Source organism: Felis catus, chromosome C2, assembly GCF_018350175.1.
Source record: "Felis catus isolate Fca126 chromosome C2, F.catus_Fca126_mat1.0, whole genome shotgun sequence".
Lineage (NCBI taxonomy): Eukaryota > Metazoa > Chordata > Mammalia > Carnivora > Felidae > Felis > Felis catus.
In genome coordinates, this window is record NC_058376.1 from 56539790 (window position 1) to 56566379 (window position 26590).

The 26590-nt window shown below is 37.9% G+C and overlaps 1 long non-coding RNA gene across 7 annotated transcripts in view; it reads left to right on the forward strand.

Moving 5' to 3' along the window:
• LOC123379948 overlaps nt 1-26590 on the forward strand; it is a 341728-nt gene that overhangs the window by 158915 nt on the left and 156223 nt on the right. For 6 of the 7 annotated variants that reach the window (XR_006585048.1, XR_006585045.1, XR_006585043.1 and 3 more), the window contains 2 exons: nt 15991-16099; nt 16789-23862. This is a non-coding gene — a long non-coding RNA (uncharacterized LOC123379948). Of the gene's footprint in view, nt 1-15990; nt 16100-16788; nt 23863-26590 lie in introns of those variants that run through there. The other variant, XR_006585047.1, reaches the window with a different exon arrangement.

A 26590-nucleotide genomic window follows, 5' to 3' on the forward strand; every position in this document is an offset into this window, starting at 1 on the left:
GTTGTTAGCATTCACTTCATGGTCTCAGCTAGACATTTTCCTTTTCTGCCCACTTACCACTAGAGGCTGCCCCAGCAACCAGGAACTACTGTTGGGCCGAAATGGTATCATCGCAGTCTAGTGTTTACAGAGTTGCCCATTAAGCTGCCCTTCACTACTGCTATGACTGTGTGGTGTTCTCATAACCAAGTCCTTTGAGAATCCCCTTTGGCACTACATTTTTATTGTATTAGGAGAAATGTGTACAACTAGTAATGGTAGGACATTTATTGTTAAAAAATACGGGGTGAATAAGGATGGTTTCATGCAACTTTTATTTTCTCCTGGTGGAGGAAGCTCTCTGCTCTTCTTTCTGCTCTTAGAGCATAAATAAAATTGGCATTTATTTTCTGGTTAAAAGGAATTGTTAGATAAGCAGCTAAAGGTTCATGAGTAGAGCTCAGAGGAAGAAAGAGAGGTGGAGATAGATTTGGATTATCCGTATCAGACTGCCATGTAAAAGTTGATAGGCTTGCAGGGCACATGCACTACTATAACATGAATGGGCCACCAGAGTTGTGCACTACAAAACTGGCCAAACATATGCAGAGACTGTATGCCAAAAAGGGATAATTCCATTTGTGGCCATTTATTGGGGAAGATAGTAAGGAGAAAGAACTTTTGGAAATGGTCAAATTTAGAGGGTGAGAGGGGAAGGAAGGTAAGCCAGCAAGGGAAGGAGGGAGAAGTCAGAGAGGCACAAGTGGTCTAGACTAGTATAGTCATCAAGGCCCATGTCTCTTCCTCTCCATGATGTCCCACTGTCTCCAGGGTGAGACCTCTCAGAGGGAAAGCAGTTTGTTGTCTTCTCTTCCCAATGTAAAGTCAGTCTCTCTGTCTCTTTTTCTGTGTGTCTTTCTCACACCTGTACATTAGTATTTGTCACTCTTGTCTGTTTCATTGTCAATTCAAACCAGTTTATCAAAACTAGTGATCTTTGAGAAGTCACTGTTTATCCACAGAGATGGTTGCTCCCACTTAAATAGCGTTAGTTAGGAAGCTTTGTTCTTGTTCCCATTCTGTAGAACACTGATTTTTTTTTTCCCTAGAGAGAGAGTGGGAGAGAGGGGCAGTGGGAGAGTGAGAGAATCTTAAGCAGGCTCCACGCTAACCCAATGCAGGACTCCATACCATGACCTGAGCTAAAATCAAGAGCCAGATGCTCAGCTGACTGAGCCACCCAGGTAACCCAAGAATATTGATTTTAAAGTCTGACCCTCCTCTCAGGAGTTACATTTAGCCTTTGAAATTTGTGAGGAGAATATTTTGTAGACATTCAATAGCCATATCGACTTACATTATCTCTGTAAAAAGATATAGATATTTAAAATGGTTAACTTTGTTTTAAAGTTTAAAACCATCCTATCAACAACCAATCATCATAATTTGATACGCCGCATCTAAGACCTCTGGTCCAAAAGTTGTATTTCAAAAACTGTGTCCTTGGGGACATTTTCTTTCCAAAAGAATGGAATAATTAGTTCCTAAGAAATGACACAGCCACACATTGTCAATGTAATTAAGTGCTGCTGCCAAACTCAGACAAGCCTATATTTCTGTCATCCTGCCTGATGCCAGAGCCAACATGTTTTTTTTTTTTTTCTTATTATTTTATAATCACCACTGAGAGAAGCTCAAAGAAGCTTCTTGAATCCCAGGAAAACAGTAAAATAAGATTGCCTACCATCCTGGCAATGCCCTCAATATTAAAATATAGTCATTTAATCCACCCCTACCACTTGTCTTTTGCATCAGTGTATCAATTACATAGGAATTATTATGTTTTCTAAAACCGTAAGAAGATGGTTTTTTTGTGACTTTGTTCTATCATCAGTGACAAAGTATAATAATGTGGATCTTCAGTGGTGAAAAACAGATTTGATCAGCTTTTCCAGTTTTTAGGCCAAGCCCCCAGCAAATATTGAATAGATTTGACTCATTTATCCTTGGCTCCTCTTCAGCCACCTTTTAGCTACCTTTGTTATGGAGTAGCGCAGTTATTATTTTTGGCTGCATGTGGCAGTGTTTTCCTCATTATCTTTCTCCTGGTATCAAAATTTACCCTTATGGTGAGTGGGTGGGGTGGGGATATGAACAAGCACTGTGACTCCTCTGTGATGGAACTTAAACCAGGTATGTAGGGTTTCCAAATAAAATACAGGATTCCCACTTAAATTAGAATTTTAGATGAACAGTGAATAGGAGGTCTAAGTTATGTTTTATTTTTTCCCCACCTCTGTAGAAATCTTGTCAAATATTGAATGGGATGTATTTGTACTGGTGTATACTTATAGTAAAGTAATATTTACTGTTTATCTGAAATTTAGTTTTAATTGGATGTCCTGTAGGTTGGTTTGCTAAATCTGGCAACTCTACTAGAAGGAGGATCAGAGCCCTGTCTTGCTTTTGTTTTTGTTTTGCCTTTGTTTTTGTTTGGGTTTTTTTAAATGAACACTAAAAGAGAGAATTTATTTCTGGTGTGGAGGTCTGAGGGAAGATGAAAACAAACCAATCTGATAGTCACTTTCCCGGATAAATAAGAGGAAACAGTCTTTTGAGGAAAGTAAGCCAAGTAGAGAGAAGCAATATTTGAGCAGCAGAAGAGCTCATGAACTCTAAGTCCCATCTCCCATCTATTGGCCCTGGTTCTTTATTTCTTCCTTTTATACTTTGCACTGTCCCTAGCATCCTTCCCAGGCATATAAACTGCTTTTTCTTGCATAAGCAATTAGAAGTTGGGTGTTGTCACTTGTAATATCTGTGTTTCTCACCCTCCTTTATAGTGTGTAGCCTGCTGTACTGCTCCCAGCCTTCTCATCTTTCCCCAGGGAATGTGCATTTGGAACTGCTCTCATGTCTGCTAGTGGGCAGTTGATCTTTTGTTAACACAACAAAGGCCTTCTTGGACAGAGTTTCTCATGGATAAGAGGAGAAGCTGGGACACACTTTCTTTTACTTACTGCATGGAGAAATGATGGTTCCCATAAAGAAAATAAGTGTTCTTTATTCTAGAAAATAGAGGAGTTCAAATTTAACGGAGTATGAACACTGGAAGACAAAACTACAGAGACATAAGAAACAGAAAATAGTCATTTTGATTCATGATAGATCACATTTATTTCATTTTATGTATTTTTTAAGGCTTATTTATTTTTTTTAAACTTTTTTTTAACGTTTATTTATTTTTGAGACAGAGAGAGACAGAGCATGAACGAGGGAGGGTCAGAGAGAGGGAGACACAGAATCTGAAACAGAGTCCAGGCTCTGAGCTGTCAGCACAGAGCCCGATGCGGGGCTCGAACTCACAGACCGCGAGATCATGACCTGAGCCGAAGTCGGCTGCTTAACCGACTGAGCCACCCAGGCGCCCCAAGGCTTATTTATTTTTGAGAGAGAGATGCGGAGGGACAGAGAGGGAGAAAGGGAGAGAATCCCAAGCAGGCTCCATGCTAACAGCACAGAGCCTGATGTGGGGCTCAATTCCATGAACTATGAGATTATGACCTCAGCTGAAATCAAGAGTCAAATGCTTAGCTGACTGAGCCACCAAAGTGCCCCAGATCACATAATTTTAAAAATCAAAGATAGGAGGCGTCTGGGTGGCTCAATAGGTTCAGTGTCCAAGTCTTGATTCTGGCTCAGGTCATGATCTCTTGGTGTGGGATCAAGCTCTGAGTTAGGCTCTGCACTATCAGCTTGGAGTCTGTTTGGGATTCTCTTTCTCTTTCTGCCCCTCCCCAACTTGTGCGCACACACACACTCTTACTCAAACTAAATAAACTTAAAAAAAAAATAAATAAACCAAAGATAAACTAAACTTGTTAGTAGGAGTCCTCCAGGTAACAAAGTCTTCTTTAAAAGTAGCCTTAAAAAAGGAGAGTGAACAATGAAAATGAATGATAAAACTGCAAGCAAATGGTTTTGAGCACCTTTTGAATTAACTGCCAAGCTAAGATTTCCATGAGGGTATCCATTGTAAGGGTCTATCTCGCATATGGGCTTCCCCACTTAATAGAAATCATGTCAGTTAGTTTCAGCTTCACGGGACATTAGTCAGAAACATGTGAAAGCAGTGTTCTAATTTGCCTGTAGGTTACCCATCAGACTCACTTTAAAATCCTTACCATTCCCTTCTGGAGTAAATTGGAGGTACACCAGGATGAATTACCAGGCTAGACTATGGCCAAATATCAAGATTCCTAACATTTAACACAGTTAACCCATTAGGCAGGTTCAGAGTCTGTGGCAAAGGCACAGATCAGTAGCCAAGTCTCAGATATGAGTGAACAGATTCAAGAAGTCAACCCTTCTGGACAAGATACTTCCATTGTATAAAATAAATAACTGCCCTTGAGACCTAATAGAGAGACCAGAACCCACTGTTAGGGTTCTGACAAAGAGAACAAGAATAAGGTGGTTAAAACCAGATTGATCTTTACAGTTGTCCTTGAGCAGAATCTAACAGAAACCTACTTCTCTTGTTTACATTTTCTATTCCCTGTGAGTATAAGAATATTGTAGTCAAGATGGAGGCTGTTAGAGGGAATGTGGGATGAGGTAGAGAGTGAAGAAGGAAGCACAGAGGTAAGGGTAAATAATATTTGCTGAATGCTTTCCAGGAGGGTTCAAGATCACTATAAATAATAATACATAGAATGCATTACTTAAAAAGAAAACAACTTCAGGGGTTACAAAATATTCTGTATCCAAAATATTCACAAGACTCTTCACAAGAATATGAGAAGTAAGGTACATGTGATGAAATTGGTCTACTGGAGATTGGGTGACATGTTCAAAGTTACCTGAATAACAAACAGCACAGCCTGGACTCCAACCCACAGTATCCTGAGTGATCTTTTAACAGAGTCTTTTCATTTTTGTGGCTATTTAATTTTGATATCCCATTCATATAGAAACATGTGAGCCTACTTAATTTTGATATCCCATTCATATAGAAACATATACCACCATATATCTGGTCTTCTCTTTAAAATAAAGATCAGCACAGGAGTGCCTGGGTGGTTCAGTGGGTTGAGTGTCTGACTTCGGCTCAGGTCATGATCTCATGGTCCATGAGTTCGAACCCCATGTTGGCCTCTATGCTGTCAGCTCAGAGCCTGAAGCCTACTTCAGATTCTGTATCCTTCTCTCTCTGCCCCTCCACCACTCGCACTCTGTCTCTCAAAGATAAACATTAAAAAAAATAAAGATCAGAGTGATATAGAAAGTGGGAGTGTCCAGAATGCCAGAATCAAACTAGGCATCAATAGAGGCAATTATGCAGGTGGTTGGAGAACACAACAGGACTTTAGAAATGACATTTTAGATGTCACTTAAATCTTCAAAGAGTTCCAGAACCAGGCGTACAGAAAGGCATAAAATATGGACATTTTCAATAATAGTTAAGGTAAATGGATTGTTCTTGGTAATTATTATGAACTATATCTGGTGGGAGAGAAAAATAAGAGATGAGGTTGTCCGTAAGTTCTACATATTCATCTATTCTCATGGAAGGCAATCATAAACAAGGTGACCCTCCTTGATTTCCGTCATTTTAATTGTATAACATAATATGTGTTCAGATATGCCAAGACACAATTAATGTTCTAGCTCACATTTCACAATGAAAATGTGAATATTGTAACTCCTAAATGTGATCACTCACAGTTAGGATGCATATGCTTTTGGCAACAAAACAGGAATATATTTGTTAGAAATCCTATTTAATTGGGATTGTTTAAAGGAACTCTGTAGGGTACTGCTTTATATCAAAGACTATTCCTAGCTTCAGCAATTACATAACACAAAGAAATAAAAGACATCCAGATTCTCAAGGAGGAAGTCAAACTTTCACTCTTTGCAGACGACATGATACTCTATATGGAAAACCCAAAAGATTCCACCAAAAAACTACTACAACTGATCCATGAATTCAGCAAAGTCACAGGATATAAAATCTATGCACAGAAATTGATTGCATTCCTATATGTCAATAATGAAGCAACAGAAAGAGAAATCAAGGAATTGATCCCACCTGCAATTGTACCAAAAACCATAAAATACCTAGGAATAAACCTAACCAAAGAGGTGAAAAATCTATACACTGAAAACTATAGAAAGGTTATGAGAGAAATTGAAGAAGACACACCAAAAAATGGAAAAATATTCCATACTCATGGGTTGGAAGAACAAATATTCTTAAAATGTCGATACTACCCAAAGCAATCTACATATTCATTGCAATCCCTATCATAATAGCACCAGCATTCTTCACAGAGCTAGAACAAACAATCCTAAAATTTGTATTTAGGAACCACAAAAGACCCCAAATAGCCAAAGAAATCTTGAAAAAGAAAACCAAAGCTGGAGACATCACAATCCCAGACTTCAAGCTGTATTACAAAGCTCTAATCATCAAGACAGTATGGTACTGGCACAAAAACACTCAGATCAATGGAACAGAATAGTGAACCCAGAAATGGACCCACAAACATATGGCCAACTAATCTTTGACAAAGCAGGAAAGAATATCCAATGGAATAAAGACAGTGTCTTTAGCAAGTGGTGCTGGGAAAACTGGATAGTGACATGCAGAAAAATGAACCTGGACCACTTTCTTACACCATACATAAAAATAAACTCAAAATGGATGAAAGACCTAAATGTAGGACAGGAAGCCATCAAAATCTTACAGGAGAAAGCAGTCAAAAACCTCTTTGACCTTGGCCACAGTAACTTCTTATTCAGTATGTCTCTGGAGGCAAGGGAAACAAAAGGAAAGATGAACTATTGGGACCTCATCAAGATAAAATTCTCAGGGCAAAGGAAACAGCAAAACTGAAAAGCAAGAGATGTAATGGGAGAAGATATTTGCAAATGACATATCAGATAAAGGGTTAGTATCCAAAATCTATAAAGAACTTATCAAAGTCAATACCCAAAAAACAAATAATTCAATGAAGAAATGGGCAAAAGACATGAAAGATACATTTCCAAAGAAGACATCCAGATGGCTAGCAGACACATGAAAAGATGCTTAGCATCACTCATCATCAGGGAAATACAGATCAAAACCACAATGAGATACCACCTCACACCTGTCAGAATGGCTAACATTAACAACTCAGGCAACAACAGATGTTGGCAAGGATGCAGAGAGAGAGAGGATCTCTTTTGCACTGCTGGTGGGAATTCAAACTGGTACAGTCACTCTGGAAAACAGTATGGAGGTTCCTCAAATAATTAAAAATAGAACTACCCTATGACCCAGCAATTGTACTTCTAGGCATTTATCCAAGGGATACAGGTATGCTGTTTTGAAGGGACACATGCACCCCAATGTTTATAGCAGCACTATCAACAATAGCCAAAGTATGGGAAGAGCCCAAATGTCCATCGACTGATAGATGGATAAAGAAGACGTGGTATATAAACATACAATGGAATATTACTCGGCAATCAGAAAGAATGAAATCTTGCTATTTGGAACAATATGGATGGACCTAGAGGGTACTATGCTAAGAGAAATTATTCAGTCAGAGAAAGATATCATATGATTTCACTCATATGAATTTAAGATACAAAACAGATGAATATCAGGGAAGGGAAGCAAAAATAATATAAGAACAGGGAAGGGGGCACAACTTAAGAGACTCTTAAATACAGAGGAAAAAAACTGAGGGTTGCAGGAGGGGTTTTGGGTGGGGGCATGGGCTAAATGGGCAAGAAGCATTAAGGAGGACACTTGGGATGAGCACTGGGTGTTATATTAGGGCATGAATCACTGAATTCTACACCTGAAATCATTATGCTAATTAACTTGAATGTAAATTAAAAAGAAAAATAAATGAAATAAAACCCCAAGAAACAAAAGTAAAGTTTAGATTCATGACTCTTAAAAAAAGTAAAAATAAATTTGATTTAGAAAAGAAAATAAAAAGGAGACTATTGTGCTAGCTCATGGCATTAATGATATATTTTTCCGTGGAGTGGTTGCCCATGATTCTGGCCCATGAGATGTATATAGTAGTCTGTTGGCACTTTTCTTCCTCCTCTCATGTTCCAGGTTTGCAGCTACAAACATTTGTATTGGAATTTTAAGGGAAAGGCCTAAAGAATCTTTGACTTAATCTTGACATTGTTTACCTGCTGAGCTAATAAGCACTGTCTTACTTTTAAGTTTTTATAATGTGATAAAAACATTTATTGCTTAAGTTACTCCTAGTTAGGTATTTTATTACATGCAGCTTAAAGCATTTCTAACTGAATCTTGAATTCCTTTCTTTTTTTTTATTAAAATTTTTAAAAATGTTTATTCATTTTTGAGACAGAGAGAGACAGAGCATGAGCAGGGGAGGGGAAGAGAGAGAGGGAGACACAGAATCTGAAGAATGCTCCAGGCTCTGAGCTGACAGCACAGAGCCAAACACAGGTCTCGAACTCACAAACCCTGAGATCATGATCTGAGCCTGAGGCTTAACTTACTGAGTCACCCAGGTTCCCCTTGAATTCCTTTCTTGTTTTCTCTTTTAGCTTTCTATTGGGGGATTTTTTTAGGTTTTCTATTTCTATTGTGAAGATCTTTTAGGTTTTTTTTTTTTTTTTTTGGCTGCCTGGCATTTGAATCTCCTTCCTATGTGAGATGAGTCTTTGTGGGAGACAGAGCCAACTTTAAGCTATAGAAACAAAAATGCCAGATACCCACCATCTGAGCCTCATTTGAAGCTTGGGCTTAGGCAAATAAGGCTCTCTCAGCTTTATTTATTGGATATACCTACACCAGGCTTTGAGTGTGGACCTAGTTGACACAGAGAAGCATGAAAAGGGGATCATTTTCTGATAAAGGAAGTGGTTATAGCAAAATCTTGCTCCTGGCATATCAATGACTACAGTAGGTGGGACATTCAATATTCTAATCCTACACAAGCAAGTTTCCTTGTCAGCCCAGTTCTAGAACCCAATTTGTAGCGTTAAGATGCATGGTTCTGAGCAGGATAGTCCAGCTTTCCTGGTGATTCAGAGAGCTACCCAACAGATTTTTTAATAAATCCCCACCCCCCAGTTTCCCCCCCTCCCCCCAGACCCTCCGCTGCTTATTCAGCTATGGGTGGTTTCTGTTGCTTGCAACTAAAAACCGTGCCTGGTACGTTTTCTACCTCCTTAGGCAAAAGAGTAGAGGTCAGAGGAGAGACACTTTAGCTAGTAGAAACACCTCACCTTTTTTGCTTGGGTACAACAGTCACCTTTCACAAATTAATTAGCATGTTAAATTAGTTGACAGGAGAAAGGGAAGAGAAAGGAAAGAAGCCCATGCACATTTTTTTTGAATTAAAAATAATGAAATTTATGACTTTCAGAGTTTGTATTAAATCTATTCATAATGTTTCAGGATAACATTTAAGATGTTAACTTGTTTTTTTTTGTTGCTGTTGTTTTTAAATATATGACATTTATTGTCAAATTGGTTTCCATACAACACCCAGTGCTCATCCCAAAAGATGCCCTCTTCAATACTCATCACCCACCTTCCCCTCCCTCCCACCCCCCATCAGCCCTCAGTTTAATCTCAGTTTTTAAGAGTCTCTTATGCTTTGGCTCTCTCCCACTCTAACCTCTCTCTCTCTCTCTCTCTTTTTTTTTCCTTCCCCTCCCCCATGGGTTCCTGTTAAGTTTCTCAGGATCCACATAAGAGTGAAAACATATAGTATCTGTCTTTCTCTGTATGGCTTATTTCACTTAGCATAACACTCTCCAGTTCCATCCACGTTGCTACAAAGGGCCATATTTCATTCTTTCTCATTGCCACATAGTACTCCATTGTGTATATATGCCACAATTTCTTTTTTTTCCTACATTTTTTTATTTTTATTTATTATTTATTTATTTATTTATTTATTCAATATATGAAATCTATTGTCAAATTGGTTTCCATATATACCACAATTTCTTTATCCATTCATCAGTTGATGGACATTTAGGCTCTTTCCATAATTTGGCTATTGTTGAGAGTGCTGCTATAAACATGGGGTACAAGTGCCCCTATGCATCAGTACTCCTGTATCCCTTGGGTAAATTCCTAGCAGTGCTACTGCTGGGTCATAGGGTAGGTCTATTTGTATTTTTTTGAGGAACTTCTACACTGTTTTCCAGAGCGGCTGCACCAGTTTGCATTCTCACCAACAGTGCAAGAGGGTTCCCGTTTCTCCACACTCTCTCCAGCATCTATAGTCTCCTGATTTGTTCATTTTGGCCACTCTGACTGGCGTGAGGTGATACCTGAGTGTGGTTTTGATTTGTATTTCCCTGATGAGGAGCGACGTTGAGCATCTTTTCATGTGCCTATTGGCCATCTGGATGTCTTCTTTAGAGAAGTGTCTATTCATGTTTTCTGCCCATTTCTTCACTGGATTATTTGTTTTTCGGGTGTGGAGTTTGGTGAGCTCTTTATAGATTTTGGATACTAGCCCTTTGTCCAGTATGTCATTTGCAAATATCTTTTCCCATTCCGTTGGTTGCCTTTTAGTTTTGTTGATTGTTTCCTTTGCTGTGCAGAAGCTTTTTATCTTCACGAAGTCACAGTAGTTCATTTTTGCTTTTAATTCCCTTGCCTTTGGGGATGTGTCAAGTAAGAAATTGCTATGGCTGAGGTCAGAGAGGTCTTTTCTTGCTTTCTCCTCTAGGGTTTTGATGGTTTCCTGTCTCATATTCAGGTCCTTTATCCATGTTGAGTTTATTTTTGTGAATGGTGTGAAAAAGTGGTCTAGTTTCATTCTTCTGCATGTTGCTGTCCAGTTCTCCCAGCACCATTTGTTAAAGAGAGTGTCTTTTTTCCATTGGATATTCTTTCCTGCTTTGTCAAAGATTAGTTGGCAATACTTTTGTGGGTCTAATTCTGGGGTTTCTATGCTATTCCATTGGTCTATGTGTCTGTTTTTGTGCCAATACCATGCTGTCTTGATGATTACAGCTTTGTTAGTAGAGGCTAAAGTCTGGGATTGTGATGCCTCCTGCTTTGGTCTTCTTCTTCAAAATTACTTTGGCTATTCGGGGCCTTTTGTGGTTCCATATGAATTTTAGGATTGCTTGTTCTAGCTTCGAGAAGAATGCTGGTGCAATTTTGATTGGGATTGCATTGAATGTGTAGATAGCTTTGGGTAGTATTGACATTTTGATAATATTTATTCTTCCAACCCATGAGCACGGAATGTTTTTCCATTTCTTTATATCTTCTTCAATTTCCTTCATAAGCTTATATATAGTTTTCAGCATACAGATCTTTTACATCTTTGATTAGAGTTATTCCTAGGTATTTTATGCTTCTTGGTGCAATTGTGAATGGGATCAGTTTCTTTATTGTCTTTCTGTTGCTTCATTATTAGTCTATAAGAATGCAACTGATTTCTGTACATTGATTTTGTATCCTGCAACTTTGCTGAATTCATGTATCAGTTCTAGCAGACTTTTGGTGGAGTCTATCGGATTTTCCATGTATAATATCATGTCATCTGCAAAAAGTGAAAGCTTAACTTCATCTTTGCCGAATTTGATGCCTTGATTTCCTTTTGTTGTCTGACTGCTGATGCTAGAACTTCCAACACTATGTTAAACAACAGTGGTGAGAGTGGGCATCCCTGTCGTGTTCTTGATCTCAGGGAAAAAGCTCTCAGTTTTTCCCCGCTGAGGATGATGTTAGCTGTGGGCCTTTCATAAATGGCTTTTATGATGTTTAAGTATGTTTCTTCTATTCTGACTTTCTCGAGGGTTTTTATTAAGAAAGGATGCTGAATTTTGTCAAATGCTTTTTCTGCATCGATTGACAGGATCATATGGTTCTTATCTTTTCTGTTATTAATGTGATGTATCACGTTGATTGATTTGCGAATGTTGAACCAGCCCTGCATCCCAGGAATGAATCCCACTTGATCATGGTGAATAATTCTTTTTATATGCTGTTGAATTCGATTTGCTAGTATCTATTGAGAATTTTTGCCTCATATTCATCAGGGATATTGGCCTGTGGTTCTCTTTTTTTTACTGGGTATCTGTCTGGTTTAGGCATCAAAGTAATACTGGCTTCATAGAATGAGTCTGGAAGTTTTCCTTTCCTTTCTATTTTTTGGACTAGCTTGAGAAGGATAGGTATTATCTCTGCTTTAAATGTCTGGTAGAATTCCCCAGGGAAGCCATCTGGTCCTGGACTCTTATTTGTTGGGAGATTTTTGATAACTGATTCAATTTCTTCACTGGTTATGGGTCTGTTCAAGCTTTGTATATCCTCTTGATTGAGTTTTGGAAGTGTGTGGGTGTTTAGGAATTTGTCCATTTCTTCCAGGTTGTCCAGTTTGTTGGCATATAGTTTTTCATAGTATTCCCTGATAATTGCTTGTATTTCTGAGGGATTGGTTGTAATAATTCCATTTTCACTCATGATTTTATCTATTTGGGTCATCTCCCTTTTCTTTTTGAGAAGCCTGGCAAGAGGTTTATCAATTTTGTTTATTTTTTCAAAACACCAACTCTTCCTTTCATTGTTCTTCTCTACAGTGTTTTTAGATTCTATATTGTTTATTTCTGCTCTAATTTTTATTATTTCTCTCCTTCTTCTGGGTTAGGGTGTCTTTGCTGTTCTGCTTCTATTTCTTTAGGTGTGCTGTTAGATTTTGTATTTGGGATTTTTCTTTTTTCTTGAAATAGGCCTGGATTGCAATGTATTTTCCTCTCAGGACTGCCTTCACCACATCCCAAAGCATTTGGATTGTTGTATTTTCATTTTGGTTTGTTTCCATGTATTTTTTAATTTTTTCTCTAATTGCCTGGTTGACCCAGTCATTGTTTAGTAGGGTGGTCTTTAACCTCCATGCTTTTGGAGGTTTTCCAGACTTTTTCCTGTGGTTGATTTCAAGCTTCAGAGCATTGTGGTCTGAAAGTATGCATGGTATGATTTCAATTCTTGTATACTTATGAAGGGCTGTTTTGTGACCCAGTATGTGATCTATCTTGGAGAATGATCCATGTGCAGTCGAGAAGAAAGTATATTCTGTTGCTTTGGGATGCAGAGTTCTAAATATATCTGTCAAGTCCATCTGATCCAATGTGTCATTCAGGGCCCTTGTTTCTTTATTGACCGTGTGTCTAGATGATCTATCCATTGCTGTAAGTGGAGTGTTAAAGTTCCCTGCAATTACTACATTCTTATCAATAAGGTTGCTTATGTTTGTAATTGTTTTATATATTTGGGGGCTCCCATATTTGGCGCGTAGACATTTATAATTGTTAGCTCTTCCTGATGGATAGACCCTGTAATTGTTATATAATGCCCTTCTTCATCTCTTGTTACAGCCTTTAATTTAAAGTCTAGTTTGTCTGATATAAGTATGGCTACTCCAGCTCTCTTTTGACTTCCAGTAGCGTGATAAATAGTTCTCCATCCCCTCACTTTCAATCTGAAGGTGTCCTCAGGTCTAAAATGAGTCTCTTGTAGACAGCAAATAGATGGGTCTTGTTTTTTTTATCCATTCTCATACCCTATGTCTTTTGGTTGGAACATTTAGTCCATTTACATTCAGTGTTATTATAGAAAGATATGGGTTTAGAGTCATTGTGATGTCTGTATGTTTCATGCTTGTAGCGATGTCTCTGGTACTTTGTCTCACAGGATCCCCCTTAGGATCTCTTGTAGGGCTGGTTTAATGGTGATGGAGTCCTTCAGTTTTTGTTTGTTTGGGAAGACCTTTATCTCTCCTTCTATTCTAAATGACAGATTTGCTGGATAAAGGATTCTTGGCTGCATATTTTTTCTGTTCATTAAATGTTAATTTGTGTGTTTTCTCTATTTTTTTGACTGTATCCTCATTCAAATAGATAATCCGGTTCTGTCCCTCTTTGTCTCAAGGAAAATTTGGCTATTAAAAAAACGGAAGTTTTACCTCCATATAGATTTTCATTTTCTAGAAATTTAAACCTTTAGATGAAATTATGCTAGATGCCCTTGATGGAGAGGAAAGAGACGATGAGAAAGGGATTAATGAAAGAGAAGGTATTAATGTTTCTGATGCTGAAGAGTTTCCTCCTGACAGGGGTGAAAGGAGGGGAATTGCTGTATGATACCTCAGAGGTCAGAGGAGGGACCTTGCTCACAGTCTGTGCTGTGGTGGGGATGTAAGACTTCAGGGAGGAATGTTGTGTAGATCCTAGGCTTGCCGAGGATTTCTACATCCCCACTGTGGCACACACAAGCAGCAAACAGGAAGAAGGTTAGGCCCAGAGGGGCCATCTGGAGTATGTCTAGGTGGTAACCACTGGGCAGATGGACAATGACCAGAGAGGTCACCCTTTGTCATTGTGCTACCGAACACTCTCAGATATCTTCATTATTCTAATAATGTTGTGTGGGAGGGATGACCAGAAATTACCGAGATTGTATTTAAACCCTCTTGGCAAGGGGTGAACAAGAAATCATTAAGGACCTTTATATAAAATGAAGAAATACACTATTGTGTTAGTTTGCTGGGATGCTAGAACAAAAGATGGACTGGGTCGTTTAAACAACAGAAATTTTTTTCATCACAGTTCTGGAGGCTGGAATTTGAGATCAATATGTCTGCAGGTTTTTTTTTTTTCCTGAGGCTTTTCTTCTTATGTTTTAGATGACTATTTCCTTGTGTCTTCACATGGTCTTCCCTGATGTGTGTCTGTGTGCTAATCTCTTGTTATAAGAACACTAGTCATATTGGATTAGGGCTCACCCATATGACTTCATTTTGCCAAATTATCTTTAAAGACCCTATCTCTAAATACAGTAATATTCTGAGGTGCTGCAGAGTTAGGACTACAATTTAAGAATTTTGGGGAGACACAGTTCAGTCCATAACAACATCTTTTGCCTGCCTGAGAGAAATTGAGGGAAATAGATTTCCTTATGTGATGATGTTACTAACAATGATGTTACTGTGTTATTGTTACTAGTCCTAAATAACAATAGCAGCTATTTCCCTGTTCTAATAAAGGATTAGGTACTTTCTAAATACTTTACATGATCACTCATTTAATCCCTATAGTAGACTAATGTAAAATATATTCTTGTCATTCCCATTTTATTAATGAGGAAGCTAAGGCATAACATATTTCTGTAGCATTTATTTTATTTTTTTAATATACACTTATTTAGAGAGAGAGAGAGAGTACTCATGCATGTGTTCATGGGGGATGGGCAGAGAGAGAGAAAGAAAGAAAGAGAGAATACCAAGCAGGTTCCACACTGTTAGCAGAGAGCCTAATGCAGGGCTTGATCTCACAAACCATGAGATCATGACCTGAGCTGAAATCAAGGGTCAGAGGTTTAACTGACTGAACCACCCAGGTGCCCTTTCTGTAGCATTTATAGGCATTATGCTATGCTTCTTCTCAATAATAAAAGTAATATGGTAATTATTAAGCCTGTAAATCATGGCATAATTGATCCTCCAGTTAGGCCAAGGCAAGGAATTTGTTTACAGTGTCCATCCCTGGTTTGTTTTGGTTCATGAAGGCTCTGTTCTATCATTTAACATGAGTAGCAGTCAGAAATGCCAAAGTTGGCTGGCCAGGAACCAGAGATGAGGTACAACCCTTGGAAATACCTTCATTTTTATTCAAGTGTGTTGATAAGGTGGGTCTCTACTATCTAGGTTATAGATAAAATACAATGAAATGCCATGAGTCTGTAGCATTAGTTTTTATTTAATAGGTCTAGATGTGGTTTTATAATAAAAATGTCCCCTGACTTAGATCAGTAAGGGTGTGATCTCCTTTCTTTTGAAGTCTTTTGAAGTCTTATTTCTTGGCTTTAGGATCCATCATCCTTGCTCAGTTGGTTTGGTTTGTTCCTATGTTCTTTAAGTGTTGGGCTACTTTGTTGGGATTGTGTGAATCAAAGTCTACAAGAGACTGATTTAGGATGTTTTCTTTCTCCAGTCACTACAGGAAAAAGCTCCATTCCTACTCTTTGGCCCTTGTGGAGGAAGGGCTAGACTGTGCCAGCTTCCTTTAGAGTTTGGGACAAACCAAAGAATTGAACATAACGGTAAATCATTTTGACCAGAGTCCTAACCAAGGATGAGCTTTCTTGTGGGAAGTCTCATCAAAATGTAAAATGGAAAAGCAAACAAACCTTTCTTAGTAGCATTGGTTGTTATATGAGAACATTGTAAAGTATAAATAATAGGCAAATAGTGTTTATTATTTCTATTATTATTTTGTTTTTATTCTACTTCTTTGGTATAATGCAATGATGGCAGATTAAGAGTCACTGAAATAAAATATAAAACTGAGATCAAAAAAGAGAATTATGTCTTTGGAATAATGATAAAAAAATTAACAAAAAGGGTTAGACCAATTCAGCTTAATCTTAGCTGCATGGTAGCATTTCTAGGAGGTTTCTAATAATGTCTGGTTCTACTGAGATCAATTAAATCAGCAATTCTGGTGGTGAGACCCAAGTATTAGTAGTTTTTGAAAGCTTTCCAGGTGATTCTTATACAAATTTAAGTGAGAACCAATGAGATATAGGAAGAGGTATCAAGATTAGTCAACTACCAGATGATATAAGTAAAACACCTGAATAACAGTGGATTAAATAAGATCAAAGTTTGTTTCTCTTACTTAAAAAAATTCTGTAGGTAGGCTATCCAGAGCTGGTATGGTCACTGTATAGTATTAGCAGGTACCAAGGATCATATCATCTCTTTCTCAGCATATGAATTTCCTTCACAGTGTCACCTAGTAGCAAGATTCCTGGTGGCAGCAACTGTTCTAGGATCCGGTGGCAGTTTAGATGGAGCAGCTACAAAGTATCTGGCAGAGAAGATGACATTTGAGTAAAGTTCCAAAGATCATCAAAGGATAAGCCATGCAGATATCTGATGCAAAAGTGTTTGAAGCAAAGGAAGGAAGCAACAAAATCCCTAAGGTAGGAATGGGCCTGATGTATTTAAGCAAAAGCAAAGAGGCAATAAGGGTAGAGCTGAATGAGTGCAGGGTTAGGCAGAAGATGAGAAAGACTGGGGGCAGAGAACATATTGAATACGTGTAATAGGCTACTATAAAGACTTCCAGTTTAGCCTGAGGGTAGGGGATGAGAGAAGTTGAACAGAGAAGTGACATGATATGATTTATACTTTAGTTTCATCAGAATCCCTTCTCATTGCCGTGTTAGAGAATAGGTCTGCTAATTGACCAGGTGGAAAAAGGGAGACTAGTCAGAATGCTATTGCAATTATCATTATGAGAGAGGATGTTGGCTTGGACCATGGCAGCCTTGAATTGGATAAGGAGTAGACTAATTCCAGATTTAGTTAGAAGATGGAGCTAACATCATTTGTTAACATAATGAATATGGAATGAGAACAGCAGAGAGGAGTCAGGATGGCATTAAGGTTTTGGAGTGATGAACTGGAAGAGTGAAGTAGCTGTTTGCTGAAATGGGGAAGACCAAAAGAGGAGAAAGTTTGGCTTAAAATCAAGAATTTAGTTTGGACACGTCAAGTTAAAATGACCCTTAGACATTTGCATCAGTTCATTGCTTCTCAGCTGCAAAAATGCTTTGTGGTAAACAATGGAATTCCTTTAAGCATTTCTTTTTTTAAAGTGAGAACAGTGTTAAGCTTTTTAAATAAAGAGGGATGGAGGGACATTGAAGGAGGAAGAGTCTTTTTTTCTTGCCATTGCTGGTCGAGACTGGGCATTGGCAATGTGGATGTGAGGATATCCAGTGGAGCTCTTTCAGCACTGGAACCAGGACTGGCCCGTCTATGACATTGCATTTTAAACCTGCTGGTAACTATTTTGCAGCCTTCTTTTCTGTGGAAACCAGAGTCCTCATACCTTGAAGGCCGTCTTCTTCTGCTCATGCCCTGACTCCCTCTGCAGGTCAGTGGCTGCTGGTTACCTGTTCCTACTTGCACTCCAAATAGTAGCTAGCCTATTGCTTTTCCAGCAACTCCAGACTAGTTCTGGTCTTCTCTTATTGTTTGGTAGCCTGAACCACATCTTTTCCAACAAGGTCTGAGCCCCTTCCAAGTTTGCCTTTCACTGGGTACACATCACCCTGGGATGCCAGAGATATCCCAGTGTTAAGATACCATATGTGTCACAGTTGCTCTTTTAAAATAGCTCATGATTCTTTATTTGAAACTTCCCTCTTCTATCACCTGGTTGGACACAGATTGCTATAACGTCCAATTGGAGATGTGTGTAAGCCATTGGTTGTATAAATTTGGAGCTCAGAGGAGAGGTCCAAGATGAGGATACACATTTGGTACCATAAATATATATTTATGGTATAATGGTATATATGGTGTAATTGTGGAAGTCATGAGACTTTCTCAAAGTCATGAGTCACATCTCAAAGGAAATGAACTTAGAGAAGAAAGACACAAGACTGAAACTTAGCCCAAAATTTAGAAGAAGAAATAAAGAGGAAGTAGGAGACCTCAGTCTGTTTTCTTAGTAAAGGAGACTGAGAAAGAGTTCTGAGAGACAGAGTGAGCTTTTCAAGGAGGAGAATGTAATCATCTGTGTTCATTGAAGCCAGTTGGTCAGTTAGAAAAATGGTGGTAAATTGGCCATTGGATCAGGCATTATGAAGGTCTTTGGTGAGAACAGCAGTTTTAGTAGAATGGAAGGACTTAAATTCTGATTGGAGAAGATTCATGGAGAATGGGACAATGAAATCATATAGACAGCGAGTATAGAAGCTCTTTTAAAGAGTTTGTCTATGAAACAAAAAAGAAATATGGATTAATGTAGAGGGGAGACTTATGGGGTCAAGGGAAAGAGGGTCTCATTCTTTTAAGTGATGAAAGAAAAAAAAGCAACATTTTTTATGCTAATGGGAAAGTTCCAGTAGGAAGAAAAAAAATGATGGTGGAAGAGAGAGGGAGAAAAATTCCTGGATTCCTGGAGCAATGTCTGAAAAGAGGAGGGAGGTGGAATCTAGGGTTGAAGTGATAGTCCCACCTATAGTCACAGGAGAGAAGACAAAGTACCTGGGCACAAATGCTTTTGCGTAAGTGGTGAGAGCATACAGAAGTATTCAGTTGATTAAATCTATTTTGTCAGTGAAAAAAGAAATAAGGTCATCAGCCCAGATTAAATATGGGGCAGGGATTGCTATAGGTTTGAGAAGAGAGAATGTAGGACATAATGTATACCTCAGTGGAAAAAATGCATTAACTAAAGAAACATACAACTCTCAGGTAAATTGAAAAATTAGCAGTCATGGAGAAGTTGGAGGGAAGGTGGTAGAATAGGAAGAACCAGGAATCTATCTCCCTGCATAGACTATTGCTCTGGAGAAGAATCTATATGATGTAATCATTTTGGAACTCTGGAGTCTACTGAAATCTTGCAACTCCCAGGTGATGGCATAGACAGTAAGTTGTGGTTAACTTAAATTCAGCTCGTAATTCAGTAGTGGTTACCCATCCCTCATCCTCAGACCCATGGCAGGCAGCTATGCACACATTCCTGAAGCAACTTGCATGCTGCTTGCAGGAGCCATTGTGGACAATAAGGATTCTGACCACCAAGATATCAAGGATTTGGGCTCTGCTAATTGCTGCTTTTGACTTCAGAGGTGCAGACACAGAGGCAGGTATCCATTGGTGCACACCTCTCCTTCCATTGTTGTCAGTACTACTTCTGACAGTTGACATGACTTCCAGGGGATTTAAGAGACTTCCCTGCTTCACTTTTCTCTTTTTACCCTTTTGGGAGCCATATATTTAAGGACTATGGTATCAGCTCAAAAGCAACCACATATATATACAGGAATTTTGAAAGTCACCATGTCTGCCAGGAAAAGCACAGAGTCAGAAAAGACCTGAGAAGATCTCTGGTACAAAGACCATGTAACAATCAAACCAAACCAAACCAGCAAACCCAGGAGAAGGAGAATCTGACCTCCAGAGTTAGTCACATTGTAAGATTCAAATATCCAGTTTTCAACAAAAAAACCACGGGGCATTCAAATAAGTAGGAAAGTACAGCAAATTTAAAAGAGAAAAGTAAATCAGTAGAAAATCCTTGCGGAAAAGTAGATGGAAGACTCACTAGGCAAATAACTGTCGTAAAAATGCTCAAAGAGTTAAAATAATGTTGTGGTGATGGTGTACAACACTGTGAATGTACTTAATGTTACTGAACTATACACTGAAAAATGGTAAATTTCAATTAGTAATAATGATAAATTTTATGTTATATATTTTAGCACAATTTTAAAAGTCAGCGATTTGAAATACAGATCATAGGCATGAAATTAAGGTGAGAACCTTCATTATGGTTTTGTGTCTTTTCTGTAATTCAGTTTAGCTGTGTGGATGCAGGTGCAGAGCCAGTGAAGATGTGAGTTTCCCAAGGTAATAAGACAATAAGGTGACATGAGGAATGGATCAAGGAGTTAGGAGTATACGAAGGATGATTTTAATGACTGTGGAATGTAGGCTGATGGCTAAAATTCTAGCCATTAAGATCAAGCTGGTAACGGAAGGAAATAGGAGACAACAAAATAGCTCCTTCCCTTTGGACAGACTTCCTGGAAGAACCAGATACTTACCATTTAGTGAGCAGACATAGTCATGTGCTATACATAGGTGTTAAGGGATTCTGGAAAATCTGTTCTTTAATTCTGAGGAACAATGTGCATGCTAAAAACATACTATTTGTTAGGGAAGAAAGGAAGAATGCATGTAGAAAGCAACTACCCTTTTCTATCACCATATGAAATAATGTCCTGTGTAATGAGTCTCTTTGGGAAAAGACTACAGAGGAAGTTGTTGTAGCCTGGGGAAAGGCAATATTCTCCTTTAATCAAAGCTAGGCACAAGGCCATTTTGGCAAAAAAATGTGGGTGAGACAACAGTATTTTTTTTCTCAACCATTCATCTTCTTTCTTGGGGATGTTTTCCTTTCAGGTCATAAGAATTTTCATGTATTTTCCATCCCTTTACTTATAGAAGATTTTTTCAGGAAAGGACTTGATAAGACCAACTTCATTATGGTTTAAATGATTGATAAAGTTTAGAGTTACTCATCTGAACAGTGTAAACATTTTTAAAGGAGATGAAACCTTAAGCTAACAGTTAATGACATCTCATTGGAGATGGTTCCTAGCTTAGGAAGCAGAAATAATTTAAGGGATATGGGGAACTTTCTGTAGCTTCTGTAATAACACCATCTTGGCAATCCCTGTCTGAATGTTCCTGAGGATTTCACTGGCCAGAGCTACATCATTCAGTTTTTCAAACTGTCAATCTGGCAACAGTTATTAAATTCAGTTTGAGACCAAATAAAAAGGAGCATTTTGCAATTGGATTGAATGAAGGTTAATAGCATAAAAGATTCAGAAATCACGATCAGATAGCTGTGGGATTCCGACTTCTCACAACTCAATCAGTGAATGCTAAGAAGTTGAGTTAACCTCATGGCACGCAACAGAATTGGCCCAGGACATGGTTTTGCTTGCGACAGGAGCACATTTCCTTTTATGCTCATTGAATAGCCAAATAGAATTGACTGATGGTTTGCCACATGCCACCAAGAGATATCTTAGCGCATCTGATAGACTACAGAATAGGAATGCTGCTTAACATGAATTTTATTGCATCTCAGCACCTGCTCCAGCCAACAGTCATTACTATCTAGGAGAGGCTGTGCTCAGATGATCATTATTCCTGTATCTTTGCATTTGTATTCTGCTGACTACTGTGCAAGCTAAAATTGACAAATGGAGGGACTTATTGTGAATGGCAGAAACCTGTGGCTGCATGTCCTTTGCAAGCCTGGAATATTAGGAAAGGTTGAGGAGGGGGTTGTTTATGTAATTGGAATCACCATCTAGATATTCCAGCCTTTCTGTCTCTCTCTCATTCGGCCTCCTCCTTTCCCATCCTCCCTACCCCATCTCTATCACTCTTGTCCATGAATTTTTGTGAGGATTTTTATTTTAATATGAGATAGGGAAAATATCATGTAATAACCAGGATGGAAATTTTCAGGCCAAAAATCCAAATATCTGATCAATCAGATAAATGTTAGAAATGTAGAATCCCATGTGTTATAGTTAGGGATAATATTCACTCAGGATAGTCAGACAAGTCATTGACATATTGAAATACCTCCTTACCAAATGTTGTGTATCTATTGACCCATGCTCTCTGAATATATTCTTGCCACAAAGTCCCTTGGCTGGGACCTTTAAGGGTCCTAAGACCCTCAAAATTACCTCAATATCTAGAAAGTAAGAGTTAGATCTTGGAATGGCTGGGGGCCAGAGGAAGCAGCTCCTTATCTAATCTGATTGTTCTAAGCCTCATCCCATCACTTGTTAACTGCTAGAGTTTCTAACTCCTAGAATGTCCTTCAAAGACAAACTGAAAAGGTTGCTGTAGGGTAGGAAAGATAAAATGAGCTGCTCCTATGTAATGTATTGACCGTTTGTTCTCAGGTACAAAACTGGACACTTAGCCCTCTTCGGCCTTTGGTGAGAAGCTAAATCAATATTCTTTTGCTTGTCAAACTGTTTTTAGGCAGCGGATAGTGACTCTATTGGAGTAGATGAGAAAAAGCCAAAGGGCATGCTCAATCCACTAGTCAAGGACCCCTGCAGATTCAACTCATCATGTGTGGCCTGTGGTAACCCTTGCAGTCTTTGCTCATTAACCTGTAAAAGGGATTTACTACTGCATGTCATCATTTGTAGGTGTCCTTTTATTGAGAAGGTCCTTGAAGATCCCAGAGGGATTCAAATTTTACCTTTTAGATATCTCTTCCCTCCAGAATCCAATAGGCATAAAAATGTTTCATATCTTTAGCAGGATTCATGTCTTTTCAATCATGGTTAACAATGGTATTCTTGACAGAAACTGCATCCTCTGCCACTTTATTATGTGCATTTCTTTGAACCATTTGTACGCTGTGTGTGATTGGATCTGTACAGATTAAAATAGCACCGAGAGAGCCAATTTAAGGCTTGGGATGAGTGAGCCCAAGCATTAGAGACATTCTGGCACACATACACATCGTAAATCCTATTGTTAAGTTTGCAGTGGGTGTGATGGAATGTGCAGCTCAGGCACTTTACCCTCGTTAGTGCAAAAGTAAATTGTAAGGGCTCTCACAGAGCTCCAAGGGGAATAAAGGAGGAGAGGGAATGGAAAAGATTTTCTGAAATCTGATAGCTATCTCTCTTGGTATCCCCAAGATGCAATACACCAGTAAAAAAGGCTAACGTCTTTGCTGATTATAGCCTTGTATACTAATTAAATACATGGTATTGTGTAGTGAAAGAAAATCCAAATGGCTTTCAGCACATCCAAAATGGAATAAGAACTAGAAACAAACCTTGTCTAAACAGTTCATTGATGAGATATGGTAATTGATTGGAAATTGCTATAAAGATAGGCTCATGATGACATGTTTTGGAATTAAATATCTATTTTTCCTCCAAATTCATATTGTTAAATAATAAACATATTAACCTTATATGCTTATCTGTTAGTGCAATGGTTCTTAACTTTTCAGGGACATTAGAATCTCCTGAGGAGGTTGAAAAAATACTGATATCTTGGTCCTACCCATAGAGATTCTGATTTATTTGGTCTGGGCATCAGAATTTTGTAAGTCTCTTTGGTGAATTAAAAAAAAAATCCAGATTTACTGAGGTATATTGGCAAATAAAATTGAATTGTATTTAAACTATACAACACAATGATTTGATATATGTATATGTTGTGAAAGGATTCACCCAATCAAAATTAATTAATACATCCATTACCTCATATAGTTACTTTTTTTTGGAGGGGGTAACACTTAAGATGTAATTCTCTTAGCAAATTCCAATTCTGCAACACAGTATTATCAACTGTAGTCACCATGATATACATTAGGTTTTCAGAACTAACTCATCTCATGACTGGCAACTTATAACCTTTTACCAGTTTCTCTCTGCTTCACCCAACCCCCAGCCCCTGGCAACCACCATCCTATTCTCTGTTTCTATGAGTTCAAATTTTATTTTTAGATTCCACGTATAAGTGATACCATGTTGTATTTGTCTTTCTCTGTCTGGCTTATTTCACTTAGCATAGTGCCCTCCACATTCATCCATGCTGTGAAGTCCAGATCGAGAACTGTTTTGAAACATTTGGTTTAGAGTAAGGTACCTTACTGAGACAGATGCTTTCAGTGAGACATCGTTCATTTATAGCTGTATATTTTTAATATATATATATATATATTCAAACTATAAGTGACTCAGGAAATAATTTTTAAAGCTCTCAAAGCTTAGAAACATTTCAATTAATAGATTGAATTTTTCATGCAATATATCTAGAAATATTGTTTCGTAGCTTAGTTTAAAATTATAGTGCATAAACTTTATAGGAATTCAGAATTGTATTTGGATTTTATACTATCTTTAAGAAAGCAAAACTTCCGAGTACACACAGTTAATAGTTTTAATGGAAAAAGTTTTTCTTCAGGCACTTAGCAAGATTAAAGGTATTTCTATATAACAAAGTAGTATTTGTTTCTCATTGGAAGAGAGAGACAATAATCTCTAGATAGAAGATAATAGCAGCTGCATGCTGATGAAGGTTTGACTGATTTGATTGCAGTTAATTAAGAACCTGGGAGTTTCTGAGAATCAAACCTGCTTTATATCAAAGGTGATGGGGATCATTTTGACACTTCAAACAGTCTCTGAGTTGAGTGAAGTCTGTTGGATTTTTGAGGTCAGAGAAAGGCTTTGATGCAATTATTTATCATTGCTTGGCTACTAGCATGAAGAATAAATTCAATTCATTAGTAACTTAAAACACTATTAGTGAGGCCTATTTAAGGCATCCATTAAAAGCATTATGGGACATTTTTTTTCTTCTTCCAGAAACAAATCACCTTTCTTGCCTATCTTTGTTAAATAAGACTAGGAACAAAAATGTAAATATTTAAACTGATTTTTCATTCTTTAATAAGACAGTAAGGTTCCAAGGTTACACATTCCGAGGTGGCCCTCATCTGCCAGGGATCTACTTCCATTATAGCATTTCTGAGGAAAAAGGTTATTAAGAGAAAACTGTGTACCAGTTTATACTGGGGAATAGCCTGATGGTTGCTGGACAACACTGTCTTCATGTTCCCAGTAGGGTTTTTTAGAACTCAAAATAGCATTTTTTTAATTTGTTTGTTTTTGTTTTGTTTTTTATTCATGAGTTTATCCTATGTTTTTCTTTTTAAAATTGAATTATAATTGACAAACAGTATCATATCAGTTTCAGGCCGACACAGTAGTGATCTGAAATTTTTATGCACTTAGAGATGATCACCATAAGTCTAGTTACCATATGTCACCATGTAAGGTTGTTACAATATTATTGACTATATTGCCTATGCTGTATATTATATCTCTATGGCTTACTTATTCTATACCTAAAGGTTTGTATCTTGCTTAATCTCCTTTACCTATTTCTCCTGTCCCCTTATTTGCTTACTATCTGGCAACCACCAGTTTGTTCTCTGTGTCTAAGAGTCTGTTTTATTTTGTTTTGTTAATTCATTTTGTGTTTTTAGATTCCACATATAAGTGAAATCATATTTATATTTGTCTTCTTGACTTCTTTCACTTAGCATAATACCCTCTAGGTCCCTCCGTGTTGTTGCAAATGGCAAGATTTCATACTTTTTATGGGTTGAGTAGTATTCCATGTTATGTATATATGTGTGTAACAATAATAGCAGCTGAATGCTGATGAAAGTTTGACTGATTTGATTGCAGTTAATTAAGAACCTGGGAGTTTCTGAGAATCAAACCTTTACATCAGAGGTGATGTAGATCTCTCTCTCTCTCTCTCTCTCTCTCTCTCTCTCTCTCTCACACACACACACACACACACACACACACACACACACACACACACATCAATTTACCTTCTTTATACATTCATCTATTGATGGACACTTAGGTTTCTTCAATATTTTGGCTATTGTAAATAGTGCTGCAGTGAACATAGTGGTACATATATCTTTCTGAATTAGTGTTTTTTTCTTCATATGACTACTCAGAAATGGAATTGCTAGAATGTATGGTAGTTCTGTTTTTAACTTGAGGAACCCCCATTCAGTTTTCCATAGTGGCAGCACAAATTTACATTCCACTAACATTGCATGAGGGTTGCCTTTTCCTCACATTCTCACCAACATTTATTTCTTGTCTTTTTGATGCCTCCCATTCTGATAAATGTGAGGTGGTATCTCTTCATGGTATTGATTTACAATCCCTGATAATGAGTGATGTTGAGCATCTTTCATGTTCCTGTAGGCCACCTGTGTATCTTCTTTGGAAAAATATTTATTCAGTTCCTCTGCCCATTTTTTAATCAGGTTGTTTTTTGATATTAAGTTGTACAAGTTCTTTATATATGTTTGCATATTGACCCCTTATTGGATGTATGATTTGCAACTATCTTCTCCCATTCAGTAGATTGCTTTTGTTGTTGTTGATGATGGTTTCCTTCACTGT